Source organism: Mustela erminea, chromosome 7 (genome assembly GCF_009829155.1).
Source record: "Mustela erminea isolate mMusErm1 chromosome 7, mMusErm1.Pri, whole genome shotgun sequence".
In the NCBI taxonomy this organism is placed as follows: Eukaryota; Metazoa; Chordata; class Mammalia; order Carnivora; family Mustelidae; genus Mustela; species Mustela erminea.
In genome coordinates, this window is record NC_045620.1 from 32,513,153 (window position 1) to 32,529,970 (window position 16,818).

At 37.6% G+C, this 16,818-nt stretch overlaps 1 pseudogene; it reads right to left on the minus strand.

Annotated features, from left to right (window-relative positions):
• Positions 1-786: 786 nt before the first annotated feature.
• Positions 787-1,939, minus strand: LOC116596340 (annotated as a pseudogene).
• Between the last annotated feature and the right edge of the window lie 14,879 nt (positions 1,940-16,818).

Genomic DNA, 16,818 nt, shown 5'->3' on the forward strand with positions numbered 1-16,818 from the left:
TTTGGAGGTGGGGCCTTGAGAGGTGATTAGGTCATGAAGGTGGAACCCTCATGAATGGGATTAGTGCCCTTGTAACCAGAGACATGAGAGAGATGGTCTTTCTACCAAGGGAGGACACAATAAGGGGGTGTCTCTATCTGCAGGCGAGGTAAATTTTCTCATTAGGAACCAATCAACTGACACCTTTATCTTGGACTTCCCAGCCTCCAGGACTGTGAGAAATAAATATTTGTTGTTTAAGCCTCCTAGTCTGTGGTATTTGTTACACTTGCCCTAATGGACAAAGGTATAATTGATACTTCCTGGCCCTTAGGTTTGCTATCTGGATTTTGTAACACATGCCTTCTAAGGCCATAAACAGGTTTATGATGACGGTTTATGATGATGATAATGATGATGATGGTTTATGGTGATGATGATGGTTTATGATGATGACAATGACAATGGATTCTAGGCATGTTTTCCTAGTTTAATTTTGTACTGTTCTTTGAACTAGTTTTAATGAAATTAAATAAAAAGAGTACATATTAGAAAGAAAAACTGTAGACAAAAAGTTTATTCTTTTCAGTTTGCTTCTGGTTAGATCTATAGGTCTCCCCCCCCCCCCCCATGAATGGGATTAGTGGTTTTATTTGATAATCCAGTTTGCTTTAAAAATTTTTGTAAAGTCACATTCAACATGGGTCTAACAAACACGAAAAAGCACATTAAGGGCCCTCCACTGCCCTGCAAAAAGCCTATGAAAAAACCCACGGTTAGAGAAAACTGCAAACTAAGCTGCCTCACTTAGGGCTCCAGCGCAGGGCTGACTAAATCCTCATGGAAGAGGCGCTGTGTGCGTAGTCAACCAACTCCCCCTGCACGGCGGTCTGATCTCCATTTAGCCACAGTCCCTCCGCGACCACCGTGCGCAGCTTCTCTGTGCTGCCCGCCGCCAGGCGGTTCACCTTCCGGTTGAGTGAGGAGTCTTTCCAGAGGTACCTAGAACTTCTCTCCCACACTGTGCGGCTTGGTGGACTACCCTATTTCGGCCCTTTGAGCTTCTGTTAACCCATGCTGGGCGGGGGGTGCAGCTGCAAAGCGGTACCACGCGGTCGCCCTCTTTTCTCCTTGGACCCTGGAGAAACCGGCTTTTCATCGACTCGATGGCTTTCAGCGCCCCAATACTCAGAGTAAACCGGAAGTATTTGCTTTGCTGTAAACTCAGGTAGGAGGTGGTATAAACAACTTCATAAACATGTTCCTCTGGCTCTGAAACGCTCAATTCAGTTGCCTTTGCTCTGTTTTTCTGAAGACCCCTGTTTGGGTACGGTATCCAACAAGCTCAGCTCCTGCTGGTGGATCCTCCACACCAGAAAACTCTACAGAGTAATGGGAGAGCTTTGCCACATCCAAAGCTCACATCTTCAAGTGCTTTCTCTTCCACTCAAATCTGTGATCTGGATCTCTAAAGGTTGATGCTGGAAATAGGGGGATTGAATTCAGAGTTTGGTGTGCTGATGACAACCATACTCGGAGAAAAGTACCCAAATACAACCTCAGGAAACTTGGCCAGATTTTCAGAATCTAAGTGTTTTATCAATTCAGTACATGTTATCAAGTCAAATCCACACAAACGGGAGTCTTTTTGTACAGCAGAACCACGATACAAGGTTATAGTCAAATCTAGTTCCCGAGGAATGGTGTAACTCCCCACTCGTGGAGACAACCTACCCCCTCCCCATTCAAAGGATTTGGCAGCAGTATCTACTCCAACAAGATACTGAACGCAGCGGTGGTATTTCAGCATCCATATAAGTGTGGCGTCCCCAAAGCCCAATTCTACAATCTTCTTGTGTCCATGTTGATTCACTAAGTTTTTAACAAAGTAGAATCTCTGTTCGTACGCTGGCGATTTGAACTCAGTCACTTTCTTGCTGAGAACTTCACAATGATCCATACTGTTGCTCTGTTTGTTTTCTTCCGTTTTGTTAAAATAAAAAGGCCGATGTATCCTTCAAGCTCTATGAACCAGCAATGGCTCAGCTCCGAAGGGGCGCACCAGCAGGAAAGAAAAGTTCTGCAAACTCCAGCTCAGATCTATAGTTCTTGACCAGAGCACTCTCCTTCCCCCACCACATGGGGCATTTGTCAATGACTGGAGACATTTTTTTATGTTACTACTTAGGATAAGGGTATAGCTACTAGTATATGTAGATAAAGGCCAGAAAAATTATCTTGCTTTGTGCAGGACATCTCTCCATAAAGAATTATCTAATTCAAAATGTCAATGAGTAACCTTTGCTCAGAGCAGCCCTTGCTCAGAGAAAGAGAGATAAGGGAATATATCTTTCTTTTCCTTCAGGGTAAGTATATTAGTTTTAAAGATGATGCTCAGCTAAGATCTCCTGCTCCAACAGAAAGAAAATACTGTCATTCAGGTTAAGAATAAAGATATTGTTGCTCCAAGTGGAGAAAGTCCCATGATATTAAGAAAGCATGGAGGCAAGATGGCAGAAATATTGTCAGTAATTTTGCCAAGTCAGGGAGAATAAGAGAAAATTTAGAATTCTACAGAAAGATGTTCCAGTTTTCAGAAAGGAAAAGACAAATTCTGAGACGTATTGAAAGCTGAGTAGTATCAAGTGAGGAGCTAGCCAGATATATTTGACTAGCTATGTTGTAGCCTTTACCTTTCTTTTCTTGGTGCACTGAGGCAGAGGTAGGATAAGTAGATTTGGGTGATCCTTAGTTTTTTACAGTTCATGTAGGGTAGGTGTTCCCTTTTGGTAGATAAATAACATTTTACTAAGCAATGGATTAATTACATCATGAACAGGAGTGTCTGGTTCCCTTGCAAGGTTTTGTATTTGGTTCATTCCTATCTAATATTTTATCCAGTCTTAGGTGAAGACTGCTGATCAAATTGGCAGATCAAAATGACTTGGCAGAATCAGGATCAAAAAGATTATACCAGAAAAAGAAGGATATGCTAGTGGTAAAAGATAAACTTTAACAGTTTTGAATAGCAGCAACATAGGAAGAAGTTGTAGGAGATGGGGCTGAGTTAAAGTTTATTTTGGAAAAGTATTTAAGTAATTTAATGGATCATAACTTCATACTGAATTCAGGTTAACCCCAGTGACTTTTCTCTGTGATAATAGATGCAGAATGTTCAGAATTTGGACTGTTAAATCTTAGCACAGGCCACACTGGGAGGAATGCATGTCAATTATCTCATGTCAAGAGACATACAGACAACCTGGAGTATCCAGGGAACCAGAGAGGAATGGCTGTGCTGGTGAGGGCCTAAAAACTATGCCATAGATGATGCACAATTGAAAGAACTAGGAAAAGAGAAATTAAGGGGAGATGAGATAATTGTTTCCAACTGCATAAAGGGCTTTAGGGGAGAAGATTTAGGCATTTAGTGATTGCCCCAAAAGGACCTAGCAAGCTTGGAAAAGTAGATTTGGGTTCAAAATAATAAACTGTTTGAAGATGAAAATGTTCCTTTGGTTGAGTTCCTGTCACCAGAGGCTAGACAATGAAATAGTGTAGCTTTCCATTTGTTTGTTTTGTTTGCTTGTTTTTTTTTTGTTGTTGTTTTTGTTTGTTTGTTTGTTTTTGTTTGTTTTCTTTGAGGCTGTTGAAATGTCAGATAGCTCCAACAGCACCAGACAGACTTTACATTATCTTCCAATTTAGGACTCAGCCATTTTTACATCATCCCTAATAAGTATAAAGCCAAATACCTTTTAGGCTGGTCTGATTCTGTTAATAAATATTAATGCTATCACATTCAATGTGAAACAGTTTCAAATTCCCCTAAAATAGGGTTTCTCTAAGTGTATGAAATGAATGGGCAAGGGTCTCATTACATCTCATATACAAGTTTTCATGAACAAAACATTTGAGATTATGGCATGCTGTATTTTTAGAGAGTCACAATGCATATTAACCTATTAGAGGGTCTGAAAAGGGCTGCAGTTAAAAATAAAAGCAAGTCTTAAATTCCTTAGTGAAGCTATTAGAATCCTCCATTATACCTTCCCTAACTTTTCAGCCTCAATGTTCATAATGCTCCCAATGAACCCTTCTCTCCTGCCACCCAGTAAATTTTCCCTTACCTTTCTACTCTTTGAATCTCTCCATTTCCTTTATTTGGAAGATGTTAGTTTGTGTATCTGCTCAGAGGTCACCCTTCCTGAAGTCAAAGCCAAAAGGAATCCCTCTCATTTTTTGCACTCATATCACAGTCTAAAAGTGGTTGCATTTCATGAGGTTTACTTATTATTTTCTGAGGATATGTTAGAACATAATATATTCTGATGTGTGTTACAAGACCTGGTATCATGTTTCTCACCAAGTAGGTGTTCAATAAATCCTTCTGGAGTCATTAAAGGAACCATAAAGCTTTGGAACTCTATTCACTCATTCTCAGGTCAGTGTAAATATTCTTAATATTAAGGGCATAGTCTCTTATACCCCAAAGAACAAATGGAAAATGTTGGTGTTAAATAGACTTTTTGTTTTGTTTTGTTTTAGGCAAAGAATCCAAGTAGTCCATAGTGATTCTTTTTTTTTTTTTTTTTTTTTAAACAAATTACTCTCACCTATTGACTCTTGTTCCAGACTAGGTGAGTGCCACCCAGATGAAGGGGTGGCTTTATGGAGATAACTATATTTCAGTGAATGAGTCCTGTTTTCTTTTCATTATGTTTTTATTAGAGATTCGTGACTGTGCCTTTGCCTGTAGCTAGATACCTGGTTTCTCACCACAGACTGGACTAACATCTTGATTTTGCTTTGTGAATAGATATAATTATTCTCGGTCATCTTGTCAACTTCATCTAATAAGAGAGAATGGTTTTTGACTCAGGTTATTGGAGATCTTGCCCTGGGAACCTACTTAAGGTTATAAAAAAGGGAAGTGATAGAGCCTAAGGCTGGCAATGATTGTCTCTTTATAAATCAACAAGGAAGAGAGATTTGCAAATAAATAAGCAGGGCTTTTCTGTCCCTGCCTTTCCCCCACCTCTTCCCACCATCTCAGCTTCTTTCTCTCCCTAAGACTGTAGTGAAAACGTCCCAAACCAGGTAGTTGCAACACCTTACCCAGCATCACAAATGAAATTGCCTTAGCTCTGTTTAAGTGGGAAGTCCATCCAAATGGAAGAGATATCTCAGAAAGAGATAGATTATTTTCAAATTAGGGCAGTTGAAATGCTTTACCAAACGAGCTCTGTGTAATAATCTCCTTCCCTATAGAATTTTGTTTACTACCTCTCTCAAAATTTCATCCTCTATGTTTTATAATTTAGAGCTCAAGTCAGTAATTAGGGAGATTATTGTACAATGAAAAACAATTATTATTTACTAAAATTATCCTAAAGTTTAAATTAAGAGAAAGATGAAGGTATTTATTTAGAAAAAAATATTTCATTCATCTCAAAGAGCTTTTTTATTGGAATAAAGTTAGAAAATAATGGAAGTTTAAAAATTATTCAAGAAGTTCATGTGTATAGAATATATACATTGTGTCTTTTCAAAAAATTCACTGAACAATTGCTTAGTTAGATCTTATTTTTCCTTTTATCTTCTTATTATGGTATAATAATTTTATCTTCGTATTATGGTATAATACCAGGATTAGGAGCATAATTATAATTAGCTTACTGTTCCATACCCCTTTAGTGGTTAACATCAAATCCCTGAAAAGCTGTGATTCAGAGTCCAGAAATGTGTAGTCAAATGCCAAGTGCACCAAAGGTAAACAGAAACAGAAAGAAAATTGCTTTGTTTTCATTGAGTAATGAAATAAATCTTCTACAAGGATGTACAAATGAAGAAACTCAAGAGTTCAATTCTAACTCTTTGAAGGACTTTACCATTTATTTCTTCCCTGACAACTTCTAGCCAGAAGTTCATTTACTTTTCCAGATGAGGAGTGGAGGTGTGCTGTGCCCTAATAATAATTGCTCTTATCATATGATCAAGTTCTAGTTAAAGATTTTAGCCAAGGAATGCTCAAGCATCTGGAAAAAGACATTTGCATCTTTCTACATGCAACATCTAAAGCAGTTACTACTTAGGCTGTTAGGGCTTTTCCTTTTTGCCTTGGTTGGATGGTTGATTATTCACCCCCATCAGCTGGATGGTTGATTATTCACCCCCATCGTCCTTCCACTCACTCAGTAGCCTGAGCAACTCTTCCAGTGTTTCTCTATTTTTTCCAGACTCTTCTATCTTCCCACCTTTAAGAGACTTATCAGGCATGCTTCACATCTGACCTCTCTGCTTTTCTTCAATAAACACATAAATTCCAAGTGTAGGGGAGGGGAAAATTTTGTTCTTTATCATCTTAGGTTCAACACCTAGGGCTATGCAAATTAAACTGACAAAGGACAGATAAACAAGAGGAAAAAAACATGCAAATTTTATTTGATGTTAATATTTTAATTTTACATCTGGACAGGATTCTTACAGAAAAGAAAGTGAAAAACCCAAAGAAGCAATTAAGCCCATGTGAAGAGTGACAAATCTGTGGAGAAATGACAATACAAAAATAAAGGGGTTGGGCTTCTAGGAGCGGTAACTTCTGCTGAAGTAAATATATGAAGGAAATTAATGGAAAGTAAGGGTTATTTCAGTAAGACTTGCTAATGAGATTCAAGTTGATGCCATCTCCAGTGGTAAGAGTTGAGCTCGCTCTTCCTGGTGTGGGTGGGAAGAAAGATACCATCAGAAAGGGAAATCTATGCCCCACCTTTAGGGAGAAAGTGGAAGAGAGCTTTCCTAGGTCTGGTGTTTTTCAGTTGCCTTCAATTCAAAATAATTCTCATGCAGAAATGGCAAACATTGGGATGGCATATTTAAAAAAAAATTTTAAATCAATTAACATGTGGTCTATTATTAGTTTCAAAGGTAAAGTTTAGTGATTCATCAGTTGCGTATAACAGCCAGTTCTCATTACATCAAGGGCCCTCCTTAATGCCCATCATCCAGATAGCGTATTCTGATTACCTTCCAAGCTTTCCTGGGAAGTCACTTTGAGACACATTCCTGTACTCTTATCTAACCCAGAGCTCTACTCAGCTTAGTGAAGAATGTCTTCAGGACACAGGTTGGGCAGAGTGTCCAGCCTCTCAGTATTCATAAAGGTCTGGGATCACATTTATATGCCCCTCTCTCCCTCCACACACCGGTTCTTGTTCTATGTCCCAGTATCTACTGACCCACCCCAAAGACATTAGCTCTTACCCCTTTCTCTTATGCCTCATGAACCAGGGCACTGTCATCTAGTCTCATCCTGGGATGAGCCAGAGCATTCCTCTGTTATCTTTCCAATGTATCACTGTTGTAGCATAAAGTCTCCATCTTGCTTCCTTCAGAACTTTCCTTTTTAGTTCTCAGCCATTTTTCTCCCTCTCCTCCTACTTGTTTCTTTTCTTTTCTTTTCTTTTCTTTTCTTTTTTTTTTTAATCTCAATAAGTTCTGTATCTTTCAAAATAAAACCTCTGGATTTCAAATGTAGTATTTTTTTTTTCTTGTGTGGGCTTCAGAAAAAACTTTTGGATAGTAAAACACTTAAATGTTAATTTATTCTTTCTTTTTGAAGCTGTAACAGTACTAAATCATGATCCTGTGTTTGCTGATGGATGGCTAAGTGGTTTATTTGTAGCAAGTTGGGAGTAGGAAAGCATGAAAATATATATTAAATTATTGTATTTTGTTGAGAAAATAAAAGCCACTAGTTGAAAACTGCATTTTCTCACTCCGTCCCCCAAACCTGTAGCCTGGCCTACATCTGTCTCCACTGTCTTCCTTTATATAGATAGATAGATAGATAGATATGGATAGATAGGTAGATAGATATATATATTTTTTTATTCTCTGGCTCCTATCAGAGGTAAATGTTACCTTTCTGCTTTTGCTTACTCATGGACTTCATTCTTTAAATTTTTCCTCTCTTTTCTGCATTATCAAACTTCTCCTTTGTTAGATTTTTTCATTTTCATATGAACATGATTATATCTTAAAATTGTATGTCTTCTTTCTTACATTATCCCCCACCCTTTCCTGTTCCCTTTCCCATCAGTACTTCTTAAAAAGAAAGTGTAGGCATTCTGTCTTCGCTTCTTCACTGCCCTTTTAAGTCCACTTTGATCTGAGACACATTCTCAAGCTCCACAGCTACTCTTGTCAAGATTAATGATAACTTGCAGTGGCCAAAGGAAAGAACACTTTCTGCCTTCCAGTTACTTGATCTCACATCAGCAGTTGATTTAATTGTTCATTGCCACCTTTTTCTTAGTTAATGTCCCTTGACATCAGAGTCCCAGCCATGGGCTGAGTCTTTGCTGGTTCTTCCTCATGTGCTTGAACTTTAAACTTTGGAGTCGTATAAGGCACTCTCTCTCTCTCTCTCCCTCTCTCCTCTTCCCTTCTCCACTTTTCTTCTCTCCTCCTTCCTTTGATCTATTTACCTTCTTTTTTTCTTTATGTAAAATTTCTTTGTAGGTGATATCATCCACATTCATGACCTTAAGCAACATTCTGTGTACATGCTAACACAGTGAGGACTTGGTGTCTCTTACTGTGATTGGTGCCCCACTGTCTATTGCAATGCTTAGAAAATAGTAGGTTCTTGTATTAGCTCAAGCTGCCATAACAAAATACTATAAAGTGGATAGCTTAAACAACAGCAACTTATTTCTTAATTCAAGGTTGGGAAGTCCAGGGTTAAGGGGCCAGCAAAATAGGCTTCATTCTGAAGCCTCTTGTGGCTTGTAAGCAGGTGCCATCTCCCTGTGTGTGTGTGCATATGATCTCTTCTTTGTGCTGGTGCAGAGAGATAAGCATTCTGGTATCTTTTTTAATAATACTACCAACCTCATCAGACCAAGGCCCCACCTGGACTTATCTAACCCTTTTTACCTCCGGGGAGCCCCCATCTCTAAATACCATCACATTGGGGGTTGGAGCTCCAAGATAAGAATTTTGGAGGAATAAAAACATTCAGTCTAAAACGGTTCTTAGCGAATGTTTTCGAATAAACTATTGACAGTTTAAATTTATTCATTTTTAATTGTGAATTTACTTTTTTATATTTTTATTGAAATATATTTGACATATATCATCGTGCAAATTTAAGGTGTATACCATGTTAGTTTGATAGATGTATATACTGTGATTGCCATTGTAGTGATAAATAGCACCTCTGTCATGTTGCATAATTACCATTTTTTTTTAGTGGTTGGAAAAATTAAGGTCTAGTCTCTTAGCAAGCTGGATGATAATAATATAGTATTGTTGTCTATATTCACAATATTTTGCATTAGATTTCCAGGGCTTATTAACTACTCATTGCAGTCTTGTATCCTTAAACAGCATCTGTCCTATCCCCCTCTGGTAACCATCATTTCCTCTATGTTAACCATCATTAACCGTCATTTCCTCTATGTTTCAGAAGATGGGCTTTTAGATTTCACATATAAGAGATACAATACAATATTTGTCTTTATCTGTCTGACTTATCTTACTTAGCATAATGTCCTCAAGGTCCATCCATGTTGTTGCAAATGGCTGGATGCCCTTTTTTCTCATGACAGAATAAAATTCCAATAATATATAATATATAAATATAGTGGTAGAAGATGTATACTATATCTTTATCCATCATCTGTTGATGGGCAAGACAGTATTGCTCCCAAAAGTTAACTCATTTTATACTATTTTATACTGCCCACAGAAATTAACTCAAAAGAGATAAAAGACTTAAACAGAAGACCTGATGTACTGCAAATCTCCTAGAAGAAAACAGGGAAGAACCTCCTTGACATTGGACTTAGCAATGATTTACTGGTATGACACAAGCACAAACAACAAAAAATAAAAATCAACAAGAAGAACTACACCAAACTAAAAAGCTTGCAGCGAAAGAAACAATCAACAGAATGAAAAGACAGCCTATAGAATGGGACAAAATATTTGCAAATCATGTATCTGGTAAGGGGTTAATATCCCGGATATATGAGGAACTCCTACAACTAGTAGCAAAAACAAAACAAAACAAAAACCAAAAATAAAATTCAAATCTAATTTAAAAATGGGCAAAGGACCTGAATTGGCTTTTTTTCCCAAGAAGATACAGAAGTAGCCAACAGGTGCCTCGAAAGGTGTTCAACATTACTGATCATCTGGAAAATGAAAATCAAAGCCTCAATAAGATATCACTTCACACCTGTTAGAATGGCTAGTATCAAAAATACATGTGATGATAAATGGTGGTGAGGAAATGGAGAAAAGGCAGTCCTGTGCACTGTTGGAAGGAATATAAATTGGTACAGCCACTATGAAAAACAGTATGGCAAAGTTTCTCAAAAAATTAAAAATATAACTTCCATATGATTCAGCAATCCCATTTCTGGGTATACATCCTAAGGAATGAAAATATAAGTTATACTGTTGAAGATATATCCCCACGTTCATTACAGCATTGTTTATAATAGCCAACACATGGAAACAACCTAAGTGTCCATGATGGATCAGTGGATAAAGAATTTGTTATCTAGCGATCAATGATTGATCAATCTATCATGCAATATTATTCAGCCTAAAGATGAAAGAAATCCTGCCATTTGCATACAACACTGATGAACTTTCAGAGCATTACACTAAGTGGGGTAAGTCAAATAGAGAAGAACAGATACTGTATGATCTCATTCATATGTGGACTCTTAACAAAATACCACACTTATGATGACAGATTGTAGTTTGGTGGTTGCCAAGGGCAGGGAGTAGGGAAAATGGGTGAAGGTCAAAGTGTATAGACTTTCCGTTTATCTGATAAACAAGTTCTAGAGATCTAATGTACAGCATGGTGACTATAGTTAACAATACTGTATTAAATCATATACTTGGAAGTTGCTAAGAGAATAGATCTTAAAACTTCATACTGTATCATATGTTGCCTAACTGAACAAATAAAAAAGTACTGTCATCTACCAATAGATAAAGTACAATAAATTGAAAAGAAAACTTCTTACTATATACATACATAAAGAAGATGACTTTGTGAGATGATACATGTCATCTAACCTTATTGTAGTAGCATTTCACAATATATACATATATCAAATTATGTCATTCACCTTAAACTTATATGTGTCTTATAGCTCCATAATTCTAGGGGGAAAAAGATGATTTAAGTGCAGGTTTTGGGATTTATGCATCCTTTTAAAAACGTGTTTGAATCTGGTATTGAAAAGTCTTAAGTACATTGGTCCTTCCTCCTCCTTTTATTTTTAAATTTAAAGATTTTATTTACTTATTTGACAGACAGAGATCACAAGTAGGCAGAGAGGCAGGCAGAGAGAGAGGAGAAAGCACGCTCTCCACGGACCAGAGAGCCCGATCCAGGGCTCGATCCCAGGACCCTGGGATCATGACCCAAGCCAAATGCAGAGGCTTTAACCTACTGAGCCACCCAGGCGCCCCGGTCCTTTCTCCTTCTTGAGGTCTGCAGGTGACTTACATATAAAAGCCAATATAGCTCTATTATGAATGTGAAGTTCTGAGGAATCCTATACAGTGTTTTTGAATTATTGATAATTTGGACCAATAATTCTTTGTTGCGGGGAGTTCTGGGGACAAGGAAGGTTGTCCTGGGCAATATAGTATATTTAACATAATCTCTGACCCCTGGGATGCCAGTAGCACATCACTTTCCTAGTTTGACAATCAGAAATTTATTCAGACATTATTAGTATCTTCAGAATAGGTGGTGGTGGCAGAAAATTGTGTCCCACTGAGAACCACGGCACTAAAGGATATTCTTTTCAGAAAAACTGGTCAGAGAATCAAAAGTAAAGTTCCTTTCTTTGTCAGAGTTCAGCTCTGACCTTCTTCCACAAGACTTTTTCCCTAAACTCATTATTCCCTCATTATCTATTCAGCATTTTTAAAAACTTTGTTTACAATGATGTAGACACTTCCAGGTTTTTGTTGTCATTAACAACCTCTGACCTTGTGGAAGTCAGGGACTATTACATTCATTTTATTTAATTTCATGAAAAGGGCAGGCACTGGAGCAAGTCTTTATTTAACTAGTGAAAGCAAGTGTGAAAATATCTACAAAAGATCAGAGCTCACCTTATCAAGTGTGAAGTTACAAGTCAGCATGCAAAATGTTATCCTGTAAAAGTCCTTTCATTTTTTCCCCCTTTAATTGTGGAAGTTGATTAATTTTATTAGACTATTCTAATTGCTTTTCACTCGAATCAAGTGTACTTTGGAAAGATTTAATGTTGGAACAATCCACCTGTGCTATTTCAATAGAGAAAAACAGATGCGTCGGTGTTGTTTTAAATTCAGGCACAATAGATTGTGTCTGGGTGAGTAGAGGCTATTGGTTTTTAACCTGGTCTTAATTTGGGAAGTTAAATTATACAGCTCTGAAAATAGGAGTAGGTAATGGAAAGACAAGCACACTTAAAATGTGAAAGGAGTTGGATATGATTCTTCCCTGTTCTGCCCTGGGAAGTCCCTCTGAAGTCACAGGGAGGTCCCTGAACCCAGCTGGGACAGGAGCAGCCTCGACACTTCCATGGAGACATCCACTTGGATGGCTGTAAAGTGGGGCCAGTGAACTCATTCCTAATAACCAGTCAACTCCTTTTAGTTCATTTTCCAGGGCAAGATTAGATCATGTTGGAAACCTCACCAAATAACCTTATAAAAAGAGATGAACTCACTCCCAATTTTCATCAGGTTTTGAAGCAAAACCATAAAAACCACTATCCCACCTCAGGCTACTGGAAACAAATTTGCATTTCATTCTCAGGAACAGAAATATCTCTAGGCAAATATTTCAGTGAGAGGCATGCCTGTGTTTCTTACCTTCTCAAGAAACCACCTTGTCGGGCACTGATCTGAAGACCGATATAGCCCAGTAGCCCATGACCATGCAGGCTGGCTGAGGTTTAATAGCCATTTGGGGGATTTATGTTCCTAGTTTTGAGAAGAGTCAGAGCTCTTCAAACTCTTTCTTCCCATGAAGAATTGATTTGATATGGTTACACTGCAGCCAGTTCTTCCGGTAGCCCGTGTGCTCCATCTTTTTCTTTAAGAAATAATAGTAACTTTTTGGTGGAAACTTCCTATAAACGTAGCACTTCTTCGATTTACAAGACAATTGTGTGACGTGATGAAGGCACTTGTTTGCTAGGTGGCATGAGAACCAGTGAGTCTAAAGGGCAAAGATCGGGTGGCGAGACATCCAGAGGCTTTTCTTCATGCTAACGTTGCTTTATTGACACTTAACTTACTTAGGTAAAACACATTCATCTTCACCATACAGCTCGAAGAATTATGACCCGTGTACCTCCCCGTCACCCAGATCATAACGAACATTTCCATCACCTCAGAAAGTTCCTCTGCATTCTTTCTGATCAATGTGTCTACCTTCCCTCCAGAGTGAACCAGTGCTCTGAATTTTTATCACCATAACCATTAGTTTTATTTTCTTCTTGAACTTCGTACAAGTAGAATAATACTCTGTGTACTCTTTTTTGTCTGGTTTCTTTGGATCAGCATAATATTTCTTTTCTTTTTTTTTTTTTTAAAGATTTTATTTCTTTATGTGAAACAGAGATCACAAGTAGGCAGAGAGGCAGGCAGAGAGAAGGGAGGAAGCAGGCTCCCCGCTGAGCAGAGAGCCTGATGGGGGGCTCAATCCCAGAACCCTGGGATCATGACCTGAGCCGAAGGCAGAGGCTTTAACCCACTGAAGCACCCAGGCGCCCTGGATCAGCATAATATTTCTAAGATATATCTGTTCCACTACCTGAATTTGTTGTTTGTCGTTATTTATTGTTGAGTTATATTTCATTGTATATCACATTTAGTCAATCCATTTTCCTGTTGTTAGACATCTGGGGATTTTATTAATAGTGCTGCTATGTGCATTCATGTATGTACAGGTCAGTTTGTAGAATATATGTACTCATTCCTCCAGGGTAAATGCCTAAGAGTGCAATAACTTGGTCATAGAGTAAGTGTATGTTTAACTTTATTGGAAACTGCCAAACATTTTTCCAAAGTGATTGTATTATTTTACAGTCTTGAACCAGCACTGCATGAGTTCTGGTTGCTCCATATCCTGATCAAGGATTTTTTTTTTTTTTTCTAGAGTGTTTAATCTCCGTGGGCATTATACTCTGGGTGGTAGTGTCTATGAACAAAATGAAGGAGAGTGGGAAGGGAACTCTTAAACTGTATGAGATGGGGAGAAGTTCTCATTTGCCTGACTTATCTCCTATACTTTGTTTTAATTGACATTTCTTGCTTTCTTTTGTAAACTTGAAAGTGACCATTGATTATGATAAACATTGCCTTCTGTTCCAGGTGTAGAGCAGTATTTTAACTCCAACTGTGTTCTTTCTGCTTAGAGCCTATTAGCTTATTTTGCTCCTACGCAGATCCACACATGTTCAACTTAAAAAAAATTCGTAGACACCTGCTGTTAAATTTATGTATTATAAATTATAAGAAACTTACTGCTGCACTAGTAAGTTTCCTGATTAAAAAATATTTCCCAGTCAATTCACATTGATTACAAGTTTCTTGTTGTTAATTAAAAGATGATCTATCTTTTTTTTTTAAGAATTTATTTATTTACTTGTCAGAGAGAGAAAGAGCACAGGCAGAGTGGCAGGCAGAGGCAGAGGGAGAAGCAGGCTCCCTGGTGAGCAAGGAGCCCGGTGTGGGACTCTATCCCAGGACGCTGGGATCATGACCTGAGCCAAAGTCAGCTGCTTAACCAACTGAGCCAGCCACCCAGGCATCCCAAGACGATCTATCTTTAATTCAGAATATGTTATAGGCTGTACTGGTACTTGTTTCAAATGGTACTTGTTTCAAATTACAATTCTGTAGGGAAAGTAAAAATCCTCTTCTTTAATTATTTTCTACTTTTCATTTTGAAGCAATTTTAGTCTTATGTAAAATGTAAAGACTTTGAAAAAAATTCCTCTCTCTCCTCAGATTCACCAAATTGAAATATTTTATAACATTTGTTTTACCATTTTCTTTACTTATTTCCGTGCATATTAATATTTTATTTGCAAAATTTGAGAGTAATATATAATACTCCTTTACTCTTAAATACTTGTTATTTCCTAAAACTAGGATATTCTTTTATATAATTACACTATACTTAAGAAAATAAAGACATGATCATTGATATAATAGTAGCCTCTAATATACAGATCTTATTCAAGTTTTGCCATTTGTTTTTACTGCCTTTTTTTTTTATTGTAAAATAAAGAGTTTTCCTTATCTGGGATCCAGTCTAGGATAACTTATTGCAGTGATTGTCCTGTCTCTTTTCTCTGAAATATTTCTGCTAACTTTCTTTTATCATCTTGACAGTTTTGAGGAATGTGGACCATTGCTTTTTTCTTTCAGTTTGGATTTGTCTAATGTTTCCCCATAATTAAATTTATGTTATGATTGGTGGACAAATTGTCACAGATGGAATATTGTGTCCTTCTCAGTGCATCTGTTAGGAAGCCAAGTGCATATTTTGTCAAATATTGGTGATAACTTTGATCATTTGTTTAAGGTCATGACTGCCAGGTTTCTCCACACTAAAGTTACCCTTTCCCCTTTGTAGTTAATGAATGTCTTGAGGGAAAATACTTGAGACCATATAAATATCCTGTTGTGCATCACCCAATAGATTTAGCATCCGCTGATGACATTTTCCTGAGACTACTGTTACTAAGTTGATTGCTAAATGTTGAATTATTATATCGCTCGTATCTGCTGCATTTGTTACTTGGTATTCTATTCTAAGGAAGGGCTCTTTCTTCCTCTTTATTTGTTTAATCTTCATTTTTATATGAACTCATAGGTTCTTTTTTTTTATACTGTGGATTATGATTTTTGTTATCACTGCTTCGTTAGATGGTCAAATCATCCTAAATTCTCTGATGATTTTATCCATGAAACCACTGTGAAATCATATGCTTTACATTATGATGTTATCATTAGATGCTGGGTAACTGAGCCAATTTAGGCGAATGAAAAATAGATCAACACATAATAAATGCATTGATAACTTAAATAGATTTTTAAAATGATTTTATTTATTTATTTGAGAGAGAGAGATAGTGAGAGAGAGCGCAAGTGGGAGGCAAGGCAGAGAGAAGTGAAGCAGACTCACTGCCAAGCAGGGAGCCTGACAGTAACACAGGGCTCCATCCCAGGACCCCGGGATCACGACCTGAACAGAAGGCATCATACTTAACTGACAGTCACCCAAATGCCCTGATAACTTAAATAGATTTTATATAAATATTCTATTCCACTATTAAAATCTGTTAGGCAGAATAATGTCACCCCACGGATATCAGTGCCATAGTATCATAAACATGGGAATATGTTAACATTCCATGGCAATATGGATTTTTCAGATGGAATTAAATTTGCTAATCAACTGACGCCCAAAAAGATTACCTTGGATTATTTGGGTAGGCCCAATGTAATCTGATGGGCTTTTTAAAGGGGGACAGAGTCAGAGAGAGATGAAGCATGAGAAGTAATCAACTTGTCATTGCTACCTCCAAGTATGAAAGGGGCCACAAGCCAAGGAAAGCAAGTGGCTTCTAAGAAACAGCTTTCAGTTGACAGCCAGCAAGTAAATGGGGACCCCAGACTTAAAACCTCCAGACAAATTTCTGCCAACTACCTGAATGAGGAAGGAAACATATTCTCCCCTGAGAGTTTCCCAAAAGGATTGTAGGCCCAATTTTAGCCTGGTGAGACTATGAC